Below are 18,866 nucleotides of genomic sequence, written 5' to 3'. Positions count from 1 at the left end.
ACAAGATAAAGTTTACTCAACTTTATCAGTGGCTTCCCAGCATGGAAGGGAATACAGAAGCTTCTTATGAGGGAGGTGGTTGTGTTGAGGTGATAAGGGCACTACACTTATGATCAGAAAAACTAGTACTGAGTTTTGTTGTTGTTGTTTAGGTTAGACAACAACATTAGATGTGCTAATGTAGCAAGGTTCAGAGGGAAGCACATATGATACTTAGGCATGAACACCAAATCATCATGCTCATGAACTACAAAAGGATTGAGTTTTACTTGGTCAATCACCATTTCTGAGCTTCAGGTATGTCATTCAGTCTCTAAGTTTCATCCTTTAAAATGGACATGCCAATATCTGTCCCATAGAATTGTGTAGGGAAGGAACAAAATACTTTTTCCTCTACTCTTTCTGATTCTTAGCACAAAAGAGAGATTGACAAACTATTTAAGTTTTACATGACATGGGAAGCTTCATAAGAAAGTGCAGACCCAAAGAAGCAGTTAAACATGTGTGCTGTTTATAGTAGGTTTCATGAAGAGTGGACCATTGTGGAGAAATGTGATAGGGCAAAAAGGGTGTGCTCTAATGGTAAGAAACTGGGGGGAACTCAGCAAGGCTTGTTTGTTCACTTTAAAAAAAAATTTAGGGTCGGGTATGGTGGCTCATGCCTATAATCCCAGCACTTTGGGAGGCCAAGGTGGGTAGATCATTTGAGGTCAGGAGTTCAAGACCAGCCTGACTAACATAGTGAAACCCCACCTCTTAAAAAATTTTTTTTTGTTTTAAATAGAGAGAGGGTCTTGCTATGTTGTCCAGGCTGGTCTCAAGCTCCTGGGCTCAAGCCATCCTTCTGCCTCAGCCTCCCAAAGTGCTGGGATTACAGGCATGAGCCACTGTGCCTGGCCCTCTGTTTTTTTTTTTTTTTTTTTTTTTTAACACCAATAAGTAAGACCTAGAGCGTTGAAAAAAAGGATATCACTGATAGGGTAAGTGGATACATAAACTACATTACATAAATTACATAAATATTTCCTAGAAGCTCTGGGCCCGTCAACTGCCTGGTGTGATTCCTCACCCTGCCCCATTCTGCATTGTGGGAAACTTTCGTTTGCAGGCTTCCTTGCTCGGTGAGTTTTGTATATTCTGCTGGGGACAGGCATGAGTGGATGGGTATTTCTCCTGGGCCTCTCTGTGCTTCCTGTGATGTTTTCCACAGCAGCAGAGTCTCCTTCAAAGCTCTAACTCCCTCTGAAAGGCCCTCCCTCCATGGTTCGGACCCCGCAAGGGAGCCTCTATAATAGTGCTATTTCCAGCCAGACAATCTTAGCTTTTCGGCTCTGAGAATAGCATCTCTTCCTACTGTCCCTCCAGCCCATGGGTATTAGCCGATTCTTGCTGTTGCTAATCTCTGGGTTACATCACCACCCCGTTTGGCATCTCAGCTCTTCTCCCACTTTTGTAATCTATTTCCCGAATTAAATTCCCTTGGATTGAAAGAGTGTCTTCTATTGTCCTGACTTGATACATCCTGGTTTCATTCCTCTTCCACAGAAATGCTCAATTCCTCACTTTTGTTGTTTTTGTTTTGAGACAAAGTTTTGTTCTTGTCGCCCAGGCTGGAGTGCAATGATCTCGGCTCACCACACCCTCCAGCTCCTGGGTTCAAGTGATTCTCCTGCCTCAGCCTCCTGAGTAGCTGGGCTTACAGGCATGCCACCATGCTCGGCTAATTTTGTATTTTTAGTAGAGACGGGGTTTCTCCATGTTGGTCAGACTGGTCTTGAACTCCCAGCTTCAGGTGGTCTGCCCGTCTCAGCCTCCCAAAGTGCTGAGATTACAGGTATGAGCTGCCATGCACGGCAATTCCTCACGTTTATGGGGATATTTTTCTCCTTCACATATTTTCCTCTTCTTTCTACTAGGGAGGAAAACTAGCGTGGATTTGGAATCAGGCTGTGCTCACACTTGGGTTCTGTTATTTCAGAACCATATGAATTAGGATAAATTGCTAGCTTATAAGTGCTGAATAATTGTTAATTAATAAATGATATTTAACCATTACAATGCCTTGTGAAGATTTAAAACATTATTTTAAAATTTACTTTTAAAGGACAGGGTCTTGCTGTGTTGCCTAGGTTGGAGTGCAGTGGCTATTCACAGGCACAATCATAGTGTGCTACAGCCTTGAACTCCTGGGCTCAAGAGGTCTCCCATGTCTGCTCCCTGAGAGGCTGAGGCTAGAGGTCCACGCTGCTGTGCCCAGCAAAAATGTTTCAGTGGTATAAATGCAAAGCATTAATATTACACAGTTGTTCTAAAATGACTCAGTTAAAAATATTTTCTAAAATTATGTATATAAAGAATTTGGTCTTCAGGAATACCACGTTCTATGTGGTATTTGTTCAGACATTAGCTTCATAGTATAGCAAGTCATGAAAGTTATTCTCTTTTGCTTTTGTAACTCTATAGACTCAAACAACTATTACAATACTATCACCTTGTATTACAATTAACTCATTTACTGTTGTTATTGTTCTGCCTCTCTCCCTCTAGACTACAAATCTCACATAATACTTGGCACATAGAAAGCTCTCAAGGAACGTTTGTTGAGTGAATAAATATGCTATTTGATGACTTATGTGCCTGTGTCCTTAAACCATAGCATGCATGGAGGACCTGAGCCATAGTAGATTTTGAATAAATGTTTGTTGCATTATGAATCCAATATTTAAACGAGTCCAAAGAATTTAGCACAAGTTTCAATGATGAAATCAATTAAGTCTTTTTTTTCTTTTTTTGAGACGGAGTCTCACTTTGTCACCCAGGCTGGAGTGCAGTGGCGTGATCTTGGCTTACTGCAACTTCCACCTCCCGGATTCAAGCGATTCTCATGCCTCAGCCTCCCAAGTAGCTAGGATTACAGGCCCCTGCCACCACACCCAGCTAATTTTTGTGTTTTTAGTAGAGATGGGGTTTCACCACGTCGGCTAGGCTGGTATTGAACGCCTAACTTCAAGTGATCTGCCTGCTTTGGTCTCCCAAAGTGTTGAGATTACAGGTGTGAACCACCTTGCCCAGCCAATTTTTACTTTTAATCCAGAGCTCAATCACTAATAACTTGCTAATCACTAGTTTCTAAACTAGGAAAGAGATATTTAGGTCCAGAAGTTGTTTGAGTGAAGTAAGCACTTAGGTACTTGTGAACTCAGTACTTGCAGACTTCCATCAAAAATACTTGCCCACTAAAAATACTTGCCCACACTGCATTTTAGGGGTGTTTGAGTCATCCTTGTGCGGCTGAGAAAAAAGACCTAAAAAGTGGCAAGCTAGCCAGGCGCGGTGGCTCACACTTGTAATCCCAGCACTTTGGGAAGCTGAGGCAGGCGAATCACCTGAGGTCAGGAGTTCAAGACCAGCCTGGCCAACATGGTGAAACCTTGTCTCAAAAAAAACAAAAAACAAACTTAAAAAGAAAAAGTGGCAAGCTAGAATGGAGTAGGGATGTCACTCTTTCCAAGATCTAACAAAGAACAGCATTATTTTGGGGGTGGGGGGGCTCAGCTGCTTTGTTTGCCTGTGGTTTGAGTTTGGCCAACGGTGAATATCATTAAGGAATCTGAGAGTGGGAGAAGACTGAGGCCAGGATATTTATTCACCTGTTTCCCTATTGCTGTGTCTCCACAGGTTGGCTGCATCCTTCTTCTGAAGGCCACGGCTCTTGTCAGAAGCCCTCTCCAGATGGCTAAGCTCTCTGGGTTGCAACAATTGCTCTTTTTCCTTGAGCTTTAGGTTAGGGGGTTGGGAGGAAGTAATAGCTCCCCCCACTGCTAGCTCCGGGGTACTACACTTTCTCTTTCTGGTTTCCCTAATCTGGCCTACACCATTATAAATAGACCCTCCATTAAAATATCCTCAATTTATCCATATTGAGTGTGCCATCTGTTTCTTTTTGGATGCTGACTGCTTCAAAGTGATATGGGAAAGTATCCCAGACATATGTTTGTCTCATTCATCACACCCAGAAAGATAATTTAGGATTTGATTATGAAAGAACATGGTAGAAAATAGAGCGTACAAAGTTTTTCCTTGGAAGACATTCACTGGACATTCTCAAGCATGGCAAGAGAAGGCATAATAAAAATAGCTGCCAGATGGGGGGCAGGACTGACTTGGACAGACAGAATAGCATGTGGAGACTCACGCTGTGAACTTTTGATCCAAGAACTACTGCAGGAACATACCAGAAAACTGAAAGAATTCACTGACCTTTGAAAGAAGCGGCTTGCTGCTGCAAACTCCAAGAGACAGCTGAAAAACTGTGAGTGCCCGAAGTGTGAGAGGGGGAATGTCCACTTCCAAACACACATCCTCACTGGAGAGCCTGAAAACCCACATCATGGGAGAAAGATTTAACCTGATCTAGAGCTGAGGCGAATTTAGAGAGTTGAGCAAAATATAAAAGTAGAAGCAGTAGCAGGAAGAGCCCTGTAGGCACTCCTGGTCCCCAGGGAACTCATTTGTGACTTTATCTCGTGGGGGACCTTGAGGGGAGGGGGCTGGCAGTGGAATTAGGGAAAGCCCACAGGGAGAAGGAAACTTCCAGCTGAACTTTATAGTGATTTTGAGCATGAATTTTGCAGAGCAGAAGAAGTGCAGATAGGAGCACAGAAGCTGTGAGGAGTGGCTGGGCCTGAAAGCCCTGCTTGCTTTATTAGCTCCCAGGCTTGCGTGGGGTGGGGGAGTAGTTCCCAGCCCTGCTCACTGGCTGCCTAGATATAAACTTGGTGCTGTTGAGGAAGAACGAGGATAGTGAGACTGGCCTTTCAAGCTGAGTGGGAGCTGGGCGAAGCCTGTCACTGCCAGTTTTCCCCAACTTCCCTGGAGACTTGTCTGTATGACAGCAGAGGCAGCCATAATCCCACTGAGAACCTAACTCGGAAGGCCTGAAAACCACACCCCCATCCCCCACAGTGGCCACAGTAAGCTCCGGCCAAGGAGAGTACGAGCTCAGACAAGCCCAACTCTGCCCTCACCAGATGGTCTTTCTCTACCTGCCCTGGTAGCCAAAAACAAAAGACATACAACTCAGGGAAGTTCTATGGCCCTGCCCATTACCTGAGAAACTCGGATGCTCATCCTGGAGACCCTAGGGCTAGCTGTGCCTCCCCGCTGCTATGGCAGCTGACGCTGTCTTCAAAGCGCCACCTCCTGGCTGGAGGCCAACCAACACAAACCATTACAGCAACTCATCAAAGAATAACCCTGCCCCAAGAAAGGAGAAAACAACAGCTCATTCCACTGCCTGTAACGTCCTGGCTAACCAGGGGTCCTAAGTCTGTCCACATGATAGCTTTACCGCCAGTACAACTAGCATTTGAGAAAAACAGTATGCCAAACCAAACTACAACCAAGGACTCTCACAGAGTCCGCTCCACTCCCCTGCTACCTTGGCCGGAGCAGGTACTGGTACCCACAGCTGAGAGACCTGAAGACGGAGCACATCACAGCACTCCTTGCAGACCCTCCTCAGTACTAGCCCAAAGCCCAGTAGCTCCACTGCGTGGCTAGACTCAGAAGAGGCATAACAATCACTGCAATCTGGTTCTCAGGAAGCCCCATCCCAAGGGGAGCGGGAGAGCCCCACATCAAGCGAGCACCCTATGGGACAAAAGAATCTGAACAGCAGTCTTTGAACCCCAGATCTTCCCTTTAACATAGTCTACCCAAAAGAGAAGGAAGAATAATTCTGGCAATAGGATAAAACAAGGTACGTTACACTCCCAAAAGATCACACTAGCTCACTGTCAATGGATCCTGTGAAAGAAAAGTATTTTGGGGCCCCAAATCACTAAGGAAAACTAGCTGGAAATTGCTTAGGGCAAACCCGCCTCTCATTCTATTCAAAGTTATCCCTCTGCTGATATCTGATTGCCTTCTTGGGAAAGTCCAAACAGAAACTCAAAAGAATGCAACTATTTGTGTTTCACCTATCTGTGACCTGGAAGATCCCCCCCTACTTTGAATGTTCCAGGTCGAACCAATGTACTTCTTACATATGTTGATGTCTCATGTTTCCCTAAAATTTGTGAAACCAAGCTCTGCCCTGACCACCCTGGGCACATGTCCTCAGAACATCCTGAGACTGTGTCACAGGTGCGTCCTCAACCTTGGCAAAATAAACTTTCAAAATTAAGTGAGACTTGTCTCAGATTTTCTAGGTTCACACCTCAAGAAACTAGAGAAACAAGAATAAATCAAACCCAAACCCAGCAGAAGAAAATAAATAACAAAGATCAGGCCAGGCATGGTGGCTCACACCTGTAATCCCAGCACTTTGGGAGGCCAAGTTGGGTGGATCACTTGAGGTCAGTAGTTCAAGACCAGCCTGGCCAAAATGGTGTAACCCCGTCTCTACTAAAAAAAAAAAAAAAAAAAAAAAAAAAAAAAGTAGCTGGGTGTGGTGGTTCATGCTTATAATCCCAGCTACTAGGGAGTCTGAGGCATGACAGTCGTTTGAACCTGGAAGGTGAAGGTTGCAGTGAGCTGAGGTCACCCCATTTTACTCTAGCCTGAGAGAGTGAGACCCCATCTCAAACTCGTCCCCACCAAAAACGAAGAAATAACAAAGATCAGAGCAGAACTAAATGAAATTGAAACACAAATAAAAAAGATAAATGAAACAAAAAATCAATTCTTTGAAAAGATGAAATTGATAGACCATTAGCAAGATTAACCAAGAAAAGAGAGAAGATCCAAATAAGCTCAATTAGAAATGAAATGAGAGATACTACAATTGATACCACAAAAATGCAAAAGATCATTCAGGACCACTATGAAAACCTTTACAGGCACAAACTAGAAAACCTAGAAAAGATGGATAAATTCCTGGAAATACACAACCCTGTAAGAAATAAGAATAAATAAAAGGTTCCTCTTCAAAGCTTTCCTCCTAGTTCATTATAAATAAATAACGGGTTCTTCAAAGGTTAATTTACTTTAAAGTTTTTGTTAATAATCTTAAAGTAGCTGTTAGTCATAATAAAGAAACAAAGGCATTCCATGTTCTTAGTTCTTACACTTTAACCTAGATATTTGCCCTGACCTGCCTGGACAAGCCCAGGCAAGTCTTAGGTCTTAGCTTATTCCCCTTCTTTATTTGGAAATCTTATAGCTTCTCTAAGAATTCTTCAAGTTACTTTACCTTTCCTTTGTTCTCCTCTGCCTTTACCTCTTTAGAAAATTTCCAAGTTTTTAGCCAATCAGGTCAAGCATAGAATGTGAGGTCCCATTCCAGCCAATGGAAACTGGACACAGCATTAGGGCAATTGTGTCAGGTTATGAAAGTTCTAAATGTCCCTGTCTCCTTTGTTCAGGTGTGCCCTCATGGCAAGACTGCCGGCAAGTTGTACCCTTCCTGCAAGAAGTAAACTAGCCTTGCTGAGTGATCCATTGTCTCGGTGTGGATTTTTCCCGACATTATAAACCTGTTTCCAGCAAACCCTCCTAGATTAAACCAGGAAGAAATAGAAACCCAGAGCAGATCAATAACTGGCAGTGAGATTGAAATGGTAATTTTAAAATTGCCAAGAAAAAAAAAAGTTCAGGACCAGATGGATTCACAGCTGGCTTCTATCAGACATTCAAAGAAGAATTGGTACCAATTCTGTTGACACCATTCCAAAAGATAGAGAAAGAGGGAATCCTCCCTAAATCTTTTTATGAAAACAGTACTACCCTAATATCAAAACCAGGAAATGACATAATGAAAAAAGAAAACTACAGACCAATATCCCTGATGAACATAGATGCAAAAATCCTCAACAAAATACTGGCTAACTGAAAGCAACAGCATATCAAAAAGATAATCCACTCTGTCCAGGTGGATTTCATACCAAGTATACACAGATGATTTTATATATGCAAGTCAATAAATGTGAAATACCACATAAACGGAATTAAAAACAAAAATCACATGATCATGTCAATAGACACCCACACACAAATTGACAAAATTCAGGATCCATTTATGATTAAAACCCTCAGCAAAATCAGCATAGAAAGGACATATCTTAAGGTAATAAAAACCATCTATGACAAACCCACAGCCAACATTATATTGAATGGGGAAATGAAAGTATTCCTTACTTCTATTCAACACAGTACTAGAAGTTTTAGCCAGAACAATCAGAGAAGAGAAAAAAATAAGGGACATTCAAATCGGCAAAGAGGAAATCAAACTGTTGCTCTTTGCAGATGATATGATTACATACCTGGAAAACCCTAAAAACTCAACCAAAAGGCTCCTAGAACTGGTAAATAAATTCAGTAAAGTTTCAGGCTACAAAATCAATTTACACAAATTAGTAGCCCTGCTATACATCAACAGTGACCAAGCCAAGAGTCAAATCAAGAACTCAACCCCTTTCACAATAGCTGCAAAATAAATTAACAAGTAAAAGACCTAGGAATATACCTAGCCAAGGAGGCGAAAGACCTCTATAAGGAAAACCACGAAACACTGCAGAAAGAAATTATAGATGACACAAAAAATGGAAACATCCCATGCTCACATATGGGTAGAATCAATGTTGTGAAAATGATCATACTGCCAAAAGCAATCTACAAATTCAATGCACTTCTCACCAAAATACCATCATCATTCTTCACAAAACTAGAAAAAACCTAAATTCATATGGAACTAAGAAAGTGCCCACATAGCCAAAGTAAGACTGAGCAAAAAGAACAAATCTGGAGGCATCACATTACCCAACTTATACCAAAGGTTATAGTCACCAAAACAGCATAGTACTGGCATAAAAATAGGCACATAGACCACTGGAACAGAACAGAGAACCAGAAATAAAGCCAAGTACAGCCAGCTGATCTTTGACAAAGCAAACAAAAACATAAAGTGGGGAAAGGACACCTTATCCAACAAATGGTGCCAGCAAGCCACATGTAGAAGAATGAAACTGGATCCCCATCTCTCAACATATACAAAAATCAACTCCAGATGGATCAAAGACTTAAATCTAAGAACTGAAATCATAAAAATTGTAGAAGATAACATCAGAAAAGCCCTTCTAGACATTGGCTTAGGCAAAGACTTCATGATCAAGAACCCAAAAGCAAATGCAATGAAAACAAATAGATGGGACTTAAACTAAAAACCTTCTAAATAGCAAAAGAAATAACCAACAGAGTAAACAGGTAACTGACAGAGTGGGAGAAAGTCTTTGCAAGCTATGCATCTGACAAAAGACTAATAACCAGAATCTACAAGGAACTCAAACAAATCTGAAAGAAAAAAGACAATCCCATCAAAAAGTGGGCTATGGACATGAATAGATAGCTCTCAAAAGAAGATATACAAATGGCCAACAAGCATATGAAAAAATGCTCAACATCACTAATGATCAGGGAAATACAAAGCAAAACCACAATGCGACACCACTGTACTCCTGCAAGATGGTCATAGTTAAAAAATAAAAATATAACAGATGTTGGCATGGATATGGTGAAACGGGGACACTTTTACACTGCTGGTGGGAATGTAAACTAGTACAACCACTATGGAAAACAGTGTGGAGATTCCTTAAAGACATTTGATACAGCAATCCCACTGCTGGGTATCTATCCAAAGGAAAAGAAGTCATTATACGAAAAAGACACACTTGCACGCACATGTACATAGCACTACAGTTGGTAATTGCAAAAATAGGGAACCAGTCCAAATGCCCATCAATCAATGAGTGGATAAAGAAAATGTGGTATATCTATACTATGGAATACTACTCAGCCATAAAAAGGAAAGAAATAATGGCATTCAGAGCAACCTGGATGGAGTTGGAGATCATTATTCTAAGTGAAATAACTCAGGAATGGAAAACCAAACATTGTATGTTCTCATTTGTAAGTGGGAGCAAAGGCATAAGAGTGATACAATGGACTTTGTGGACTCAGGGGAAGTATGGAAAGGGGGTGAGGGATAAAAGACTACACACTGGGTACAGTGTACACTACTTGGGTGATGGGTGCATAAAAATCTTAGAAATCACCACGAAAGAACTTAACCATGTAACCAAACACCACCTGTTCCCCAAAAACCTATCAAAATAAAACAAAAACCCCAATTCTTAAAAAAAAAACCTTTCAAAAAAATAAATTTTATATAAATGGAAAAAAATAGCTGCTGCTTTCACCTAGTGCTTGTCAGGATTCAGTGTTCCAAGCATTTGCAAATATTAACTGCATCAATCTTTATGACAATCCTATGAGGTATTAATACCCTTATTCAAGAGAAGAGGCAACTGAGGCACAATTTAAACAACTTGCTCAAGGTCACATAGTAAGTGCCATAGTAAGGCAGGCTGAGTTTGTACCAAAATCTATTCTCTCAAACTTTACACTACCATCATGGCCTTCAATGTCCCCTCCTGTGGTTCCACTCAACCTCAACCACTCCCCTCTCTCTGAGAAAATTTCAGAAGAGTATTCTCCACTTGCTGTCTTCATATCTCACCAACACACTTGAAATCATTTCCTGCCTGCACTTTTGCAAAGAAACTGTTTTAACTAAGGTTAATAAAGACCTCCTATCAACACAATTCATTTGAGATCTTTTAGATCCCAAATATTACTTCTCGTATCTGTGACTTTGGACACCATTGACTACTCTCTCCTTTATGAAACTCTTTCTCCTTTCGCTTTTAGTTATATTCTAGAAGTGTCCCAGATGTCATTCCTTTGCTTTTTCCTTTTTACTTTTTTGTCTCGGTCTCAGCTACTGGATCTTTCTGCTCCAAAACGTTGGTGTTCCTGAGGTTTCTTTCCTAAGCCCTTTTCTCTCTGCACACTGTAGGTTCTCTTTGAGTTATCTCATCCAACATTGGGGCTCCAGTTGCCACTAATACAAACCTGACTAAAAGGAAAGAAAAAGAATTGAGGAAGTCTAGAAATAGTTTGACTGACCAAGTTTAACATCCTGATCCTGTTTGAATTATCCTGGTGAAGAATAACTGGTGAATCTGGCCAATTTGGTGGAAAGGCGTTGGGGCCAAATTGTCCATGGTATTTACACAACAGGGCAGGAAGAAAACGGGCAGCCAACAGAGAACAGAATTGTGTCGGAGGAGGATTGCTAAGGGTCAAACTGAAGAATTCACTAGATTGAGTGGCTAGAACAGCTGGAAATAGGAAACTATCCTGAAATGTAATCATCATCTAACTGAACTCCCTGCCTTCAGGGCTTCTTTGCACCAACCTATCTTTCACAAAGCTGCCAGAATTATATTTCTACAACTTACCTTTGTGATAGTATTACTCATTTACTATTATGTGGTAGTTCCATATTGTATGCAGAATAGAGACATTTGTGAGGCTTTTCATGAGCCCATCCCAGCTTTTCTGTTTAGCCTCATGTTCTTCTGATCCCTGCCTTATCCTCTGTGTTCCATTGAAGCCATGCTTCTTGATGATCCCTGATCACATGCAGATGATCACATGCAGATGACGTGTACATGTTCCTCTGTGAGGACCTCCAAGGCCTCCTCATCTCCTCATTCATTCATCAGAACATAGTTCTTTTTTTTTTTTTTTGAGATGGAGTTTCACTCTTGTTACCCAGGCTGGAGTGCAGTGGCACGATCTCGGCTCACCGCAACCTCCGCCTCCTGGGTTCAGGCAATTCTCCTTCCTCAACCTCCTGAGTAGCTGGGATTACAGGCACGTGCCACCATGCCCAGCTGATTTTTTGTATTTTTAGTAGAGACGGGGTTTCACCATGTTGACCAGGATGGTCTCGATCTCTTGACCTCGTGATCCACCCGCCTCGGCCTCCCAAAGTGCTGGGATTACAGGCTTGAGCCACCGCGCCCAGCCAGAACATAGTTCTTGAACACCTGCTGTGGGCCCAGTTCTGAGCTCAGTGCAGAGATCTATGTTGCAGGCCAAAAGCATACACAGTCTCCACTCTATTGGAAACAGATAGTGATCGAAGAGTTTCAGGAAAGGCACCAATTTTCATTTATGGTAAGTTTTATGAAGGCAAAGTATATGGTACCATGACAGAGTGAAATGAGGGGAAATGGCCCAGTTAGAAAAAGTGGAGAGCCAAAGAAAGAGTTAGGAGTTAGCTAAGAGTAGAGAGAGCATGTGCAAAGGCCCTGAATAGAAGGAAATTGGCAGGTATGCTGAGAAGGACAAAGAGGGTATGGTAGAGGTAACAAGTGAAAGAAGGTAGGGACCTTCAAAAAAGGGAGCTTGGATGGTTCCCTGAGAATCACAGGAAGCCACAAATTGTTGTAAGCAGGGGTTGGGGTGGCATTAACATGATCATGTTTGCTTTTAAAAAGTTTAGTCTGGCTGCATGTGGAGGATGGATTTAAGGGGAGAAGATTGAGATAGGAAAACCAAGGAGGAGGCTGTGGCGGTTGTCCCTGTGCATAATAACAGGCTCTGAATCCTGCTCTGAGCATCACTGTATCTTGTCCAGGGTTTTGCTGTTGCTCTTGGCCCTCCTCCAGTGGGTTTAAAGTTCTATGAAAAGCCTGGACAGGAATGTTACAGACAGGCCTGAAACCTAGGGGACTCTGGGATGTCATTGAACTTCCACTTATTTCTTTTGGAACACTTGTTACATTGCTCTAAATTGACTTATTTACATGCCTGTTTTTCCCAGGCCTCTGCCACCACTTTGACACATGTCTTCTTCATCCTGATCTTCTCAGAGCAAAGCAAAGTCTCTGACACGGTATATGCTCAATGAATGAAAGAATGAGGATCATATCAATAAAAATTATTATGGTGGCTCACACCTGTAATTCTAGCACTTTAGGGGGCTGAGGCGGGTGGATTGCCTGAAGTCAGGAGTTTGAGATCAGCCTGGCCAACATGATGAAATCCCATGTCTCCTAAAAATACAAAAATTAACCAGGTATGGTGGTGCGTGCCTGTAGTCCCAGCTACTTGGGAGGCTGAGGCAGGAGAATCGCTTGAACCCTGGAGGTGGAGGTTGCAGTAAGCTGAGATGGTGCCACTGCATATCAGTCTGGGTGACACAGTAAGACTGCATCTAAAAAGAAAAAAAAATTATGACTGTTGTACCACAGAATGCAACCATGAATCTGTAATAACAATAAAATTAATATTTAACACTGTTAGAGGTTCTAGATAACTTTAAAAAGTAGAGATAAGTTCAGATATTCAAAGAACTCCATGTATTTTTTTTTTTTAAATGAGCAATACGTACAGATGGGAACATGCATTTTGTTGCTATGAAGAAACATTGTTCTTTTCTGTACTAATATCTATATAACTTTGAGAACACAAGAACATTACAAATAGAATGCAGTAGACAAGACATAAAGGAAAAGATTAAAACTAGAAATAGAATTAGCAAAGAATATTTGCCTTGTTCACAATGGTGGCCACTGTATTTAAAAACTTTAGAAGGCAAATTGCCCCTATGGTTTCTAGCTCTGACTGTACATTTGAATCAGCTGAGAGACTCTACAAACACGGGAATCCTGTGCCCTACCTCAGACTAAGTCCTACTTTTGAATGAGATCAGACTTTGGGATTTTCTATCTTTCTTTTTCTTTTTTTGATATGGAATCTTGCTTTGTCACCCAGGCTGGAGTACAGTGGCTAGATCTTGGTTCACTACAACCTCAACCTCCTGGGTTCGAGTGATTCCTCTATCTCAGCCTCCTAAGTAGCTGGGATTACAGGTGCCACCATTCTTGGCTAATTTTTGTATTTTTAGTAGAGATGGGGTTTCATCATGTTGGTGAGGCTGGTCTTGAACTCCTGACCTCAGATGATCCACTGACCTCAGCCTCCCAAAGTGCTGGGATTACAGGCGTGAGCTACCACACCTGTGCGATTTTTTTTTTTGAAAAGCTTCCCATATGATTCAAATGTTAGCCAGACTGAGAACCACTGCTTTGGTAGAGTGTCCCAGAGGGATGGGTTGCTGAATGAGAGAATGCAACATTGATGTCCCCGTGGAGAGAGCAAACAGAGTGAGTCGGGGAAGAGGAAGAAGTCTCCTAATCAAATTGTAGAGAATTTACTAGACACCAAAGACTGATGTATATCAATTAAAGGATTTGGAAACTCAAAATTAAAAAAAATGGCAGCCAGGAATAACATACAGATTTCCGCCAGGCATGGTGGCTCACTCCTGTAATCCCAACACTTTGGGAGGCTGAGGTGGGCAAATCACAAAGTCAGGAGTTCGAGGCTAGCCTGGCTAACACGGTGAAACCCTGTCTCTACTAAAAATACAAAAACTTAGCCTGGCGTGGTGGCATGTGCCTATAGTCTCAGCTACTTGGGAGGTTGAGGCAGGAGAAACACTTGAACCTGGGAGGTGGAGGTTGCAGTGAGCTGAGATCGTGTCACTGCACTCCAGCCTGGGAGACGGAACAAGACTCTGTCTCAAAAAAAAAAAAAAAAAAAAATTGCAATCATGGTGGCACACGCCTGCAATTCCTTACTGGGAAGTTTGAGGCATGAGAATTGCTTGAACCTGGAAGGCAGAGGTTGCAGTGAGCTGAGATTGTGCTACTGCACTCCAGCCTGGGCAATAAAGTGAGACTCTGTTTCAAAAAAAAAAAAAGATTTCTTTAAACTCTCATAACACTCTTCCATAATCTAAAGGCAAACGGATTTATTACAAAAAAGAAATACAAATCCACGAATTCATAACTACCTTTATGAAAGAAGAAAAGATAATTTTATTTCTCTAAAAGAAAGGCAGGCTAAGTCTTAAATCAGCTTCCATCAGCATTTTAAAACATATTTAAATATTAATAACTGCCCACTTAGAGGAGAGTGAAGGGACCTGGCTTGATGTTGAATGACTCTGCAAGTAGTCGTTTAATTATAGAGTAATTCCATGTGTCTACCTACAAAAAAAGTAGAACACTTTCTAGTTTAAATATTGGCTTCCTGAGCAATTATCACATTTGCTTCTTAAAAAATTCTGGCAAGGTAGTAGGGTAGGAACTTCTGTTGGTGTTTGAGAGATAAGGACACTGAGGTTCAGCACTGCATAAAATAAGGCAAATAACAGGAAGCACATTTGAGACGTGGCTTCCAAGCTCGTGATTCCAAATCTAACTTCTTGTTGCGTCATCCTACTGCTCATTAAAAGTGGCAGCTTTACAAAGTTTTGATTTCAGAATAGTACAGAGCTTTACAGAAGTTCAAAATCTGGTTTTCAAAATGAGATAATAGACTGAAAGACTACATTAGGTATATAATAGTGGGTTGCTTAATTTCATGTGTCAATTTGACTGGGCTAAAGGATGCTCAAATATCTGGTAACATGTTTCTGGGTATGTCTGTGAAAGCGTTTTAGGAAGAGATTAACATTTGAATCAGTAGACTCAGTAAAGAAAATTAACTTCGCCAATATAGTAATTTTATCATTTAAATGGATAACTTTATCCAGTAAGGGCCCAAATAGGACAAAAAAGTAGAGGAGGGTGAATCCACTCTGTTTGAGCTGAGACATCCGTCTTTCTCTGCCATCAGACATCAGTGCTCTTGGTTTTCAGGCCTTTGGATCTGAACTGGAGCACACCATTAGCTCTCCTCTTTCTTGAGCCTCCAGACTTGGACTTCAGACTTCTGATGGAATTGCATCACCAGTTTTCTGATTCTCCAGCTTACAAACAGAAAATTGGGGGACTTCTCAGCCTTCATAATCACATTAGCCAATCCTCACAATACATCTTCTCTTATATACACATATGCTGCTCGTTCTATTTCTCTGGAGAACCCTGAAGAGATTTGGCCATTCAAAGGTGTGGGATTAATTGCAGATTACTCTAAGGTTTGCCTTTAAGAGATCAGTAAGTTCATTGGCCCTATTTTCTCCACAGTTCATAATAGAAAAATCTTAAAACTTTACACAGTAATTCCATTCCAATACTCACCTTTACCAACAGGAAGTGCTTATCTAACCTGAAGTCTTTCCAGTACATTTTTTTAAAACAGTCTAAATTTCAAGGAAGAAGAACCATGTTCTGCTTCATAAAGTTGCAGTTGATAGGGTGCTGACTGGGAAATCAGAAATGCTCTCTGTAGACTCCACTGTCAGTGTCTGTGTTCCTAGTGAATGAGGGAGCCAGTGACTAGTTTGCCTGTTTGTTAGCTGGAGTGTCTGCTACACGCTGTAGCCTGAAGCAAGTTACCAGTTTTCTCTGGACTTTGTGGTGGGCATGCTCAGGTGATGAGCACTTGTTTTGTTCTGATTTTCCTTCTTGGGGTCCATGCCTCCTACAAGTGCTCCTGTTTTCCTTATTAAAGAGACCTAATCTCAATAAAAATACAGAAATACAAATTAATTAATTTTAATCAATTAATGAAATTTGTGAATAAAGAAATTTTTCCAGCTTATGTTTTCAGCAATAATGAAGTTTTGTGAACATTTCCAATAGCTCAACCTAAATTTATAAAGATAAAGTGGACTGCTTCAAGAAGTCTAAATGAGCAGACATCACCCTTGCTAAAGATAAGTGTTCAATGTTCTATATTTAATCCCCAAAATACTTTCGATCCAACTTTCCTTAGAAAGACCCCAGTAGAAGATGAGCAACAGCTGTTATGTTTGACCTACACTTCACCTCTTCCTCATTCTCATTCCATGCGTCTTAAGTCTCATTGACTCTATCTCCCAACTCCAGGGTTTGCTTCCCTATGTAGAGCATTTGAAGGCTAAAACAGTTGAGGACCACTGAATTAGAGGTCTTCAGAGAAACAGAGTCAATGGGATGGATGGCTAGAGAGATAGACAGAGGAAAGAGAATTTATTATGGGAATTGATTCACGTGATTACGGAGGCTTAGGAGTCCCTGACAGGCTACCTGCAAGGTGGAGAACCAGGAATGTTGGTCGCATGGCTCAGCTCAAGTCTAAAGGTCTGAGAACCAAGAGAGACATTAGCGTAACTCTGTAACTCTGAGGCTGAGACCAAAGGCTTGAGAAACTGAGGGACTGACTGTTGGTGTAAATCCTGGAGTACAAAAGCCAGAGAACCTGGAGTTCTGATGTCCAAGGGCAGGAGAAGATGGTGTCCCAATTGCAAAAGAGAGAGCAAACAGACTTTCCTCTGCCTTTTTGTTCTGTTTAGACGCTTAACTAATTGGATGGTGCCCACCCACAGTGGGTGACGATGGCTCTTCCTTACCCCTCTGATTCAAAAGCCAATTTCTTCTGGAAACACCTTCATAGACATATCAGAAATAACGTTTTCACAGCTATCTGGGTTTCTTAACCCAGACAAGTTAACACCTACAATTAACTATCACAACCTCTATATGGAAAGAGCCTGCCTGAGAGTCAAACCAACCTAGAGGAAAGCAGAGCAGAGGAAGGAGGGTTACAGAGACCAGCTCCTGACGATCTCACCTGAGCCTCTGCATCCAGCCATGCCTGAAGGCTTTTGATTACGTGGAGCAATACATTCTCTTTTTGTTTAAGCTTGTGTGAGTTAGTTTTAGTCACTTGAAATTGAAAGAGTCCTGTCCAGCTCATTATACCAGTGATTTCAGTTCAGTTATCTGTATTCTGATCTCATGTAGGCTAATTTTACTTTCCTATTTTGCTAGAAGACAGAAATGAAGGTCATGTGCAGGTTAAACATAGCAGCTGTTGCTCATCTACTGGGTGATCTCAAAGCAAGATTGGATCTATTTTATCTTGGGGATTAAATGTAAAGCACTGAACCCTTATCTTTAGCAAGGAAGATTTCTGTTCACTTTTTGAAGCAGTCCACTTTATCTTTAATTACAAATTTAGTTTGGGCTATTAAAAATCTTAACCAAATTTCATTATTGTTGAAAATATAAGGTGGAAAAATTTATTTAATTAAATTTAATTGATTTATTTAAATTAATTAATTTTCATTTTTAATTTTTTAGAAGTGAGGTCTCACTTTGTTGACAAAGTTGGTCTCAAATACCTGGGCTCAGTCAATCCTCCCACCACCCCACCTTAGCCTCCCAGTGTGCTGGGATTACAGGCGTGAGCCAGGTAAGTTTCTAAGCCAGAAAAATTTCTTTTTTTTTTTCTTTTTTTTTTTTTTGAAATGGAGTTTCGCTCTTGTTACCCAAGCTGGAGTGCAATGGCGCGATCTCGGCTCACCACAACCTCCGCCTCCTGGGTTCAGGCAATTCTCCTGCCTCAGCCTCCTGAGTAGCTGGGATTACAGGCACGCGCCACCATGCCCAGCTAATTTTTTTTTTTGTATTTTTAGTAGAGACGGGGTTTCACCATGTTGACCAGGATGGTCTCGATCTCTTGACCTCGTGATCCACCCGCCTCGGCCTCCCAAAGTGCTGGGATTACAGGCTTGAGCCACAGCACCCGGCCTAGAAAAATTTCTAAGTTAAAAACTTATTTGCAAGACTTGTAAAGAAGTCAGAGAAAGAATGAGGTTCATTAGAAAAGGCAAATATTAGCAAATATTCTTAGGAGAAAGACTCACTGACTTTCCAGTCCGTATTTTCTGGCTTCTTTTCCATAGGGAGGATAAAAATAATGACAGTTAAACCCCTCCCTTCCTCCCTCCCTCCCTCCCTCCATCCTTCCTTCCTTCTTTCCTTCCTTCCTTCCTTCTTTCTTTCCTTCCTTCCTTCCTTCTTTCCTTCCTTCCTTCCTTCTTTCTTTCCTTCCTTCCCTCCTTCTTTCTTTCCTTCCTTCCTTCCTTCCTTCCTTCTTTCCTTCCTTCCCTCCTTCCACAGGGTCTCACTCTGTCACCCAGGATGGAGTGCAGTGATTCAATCACAGCTCACTGCAACATTCACCTCCTGTGCTCAAGTGATCCTCCTGCTTCAGCCCCCTGAGTAGGTGGGATTATA

At 41.6% G+C, this 18,866-nt stretch overlaps 1 non-coding gene across 1 annotated transcript; it reads right to left on the bottom strand.

Annotated features, from left to right (window-relative positions):
• Nucleotides 1-151: 151 nt before the first annotated feature.
• LOC120364498 (small nucleolar RNA U13) lies at nucleotides 152-259 on the bottom strand. The gene has a single exon (XR_005579746.1). It is a non-coding gene; the product is annotated as a small nucleolar RNA U13 (small nucleolar RNA).
• Between the last annotated feature and the right edge of the window lie 18,607 nt (nucleotides 260-18,866).

This window comes from Saimiri boliviensis, chromosome 5 (assembly GCF_048565385.1).
Source record: "Saimiri boliviensis isolate mSaiBol1 chromosome 5, mSaiBol1.pri, whole genome shotgun sequence".
Taxonomy (NCBI): Eukaryota; Metazoa; Chordata; class Mammalia; order Primates; family Cebidae; genus Saimiri; species Saimiri boliviensis.
The sequence above is the reverse complement of the archived record's forward strand: the minus strand, read 5'-3'. Positions and strand labels throughout refer to the sequence as shown.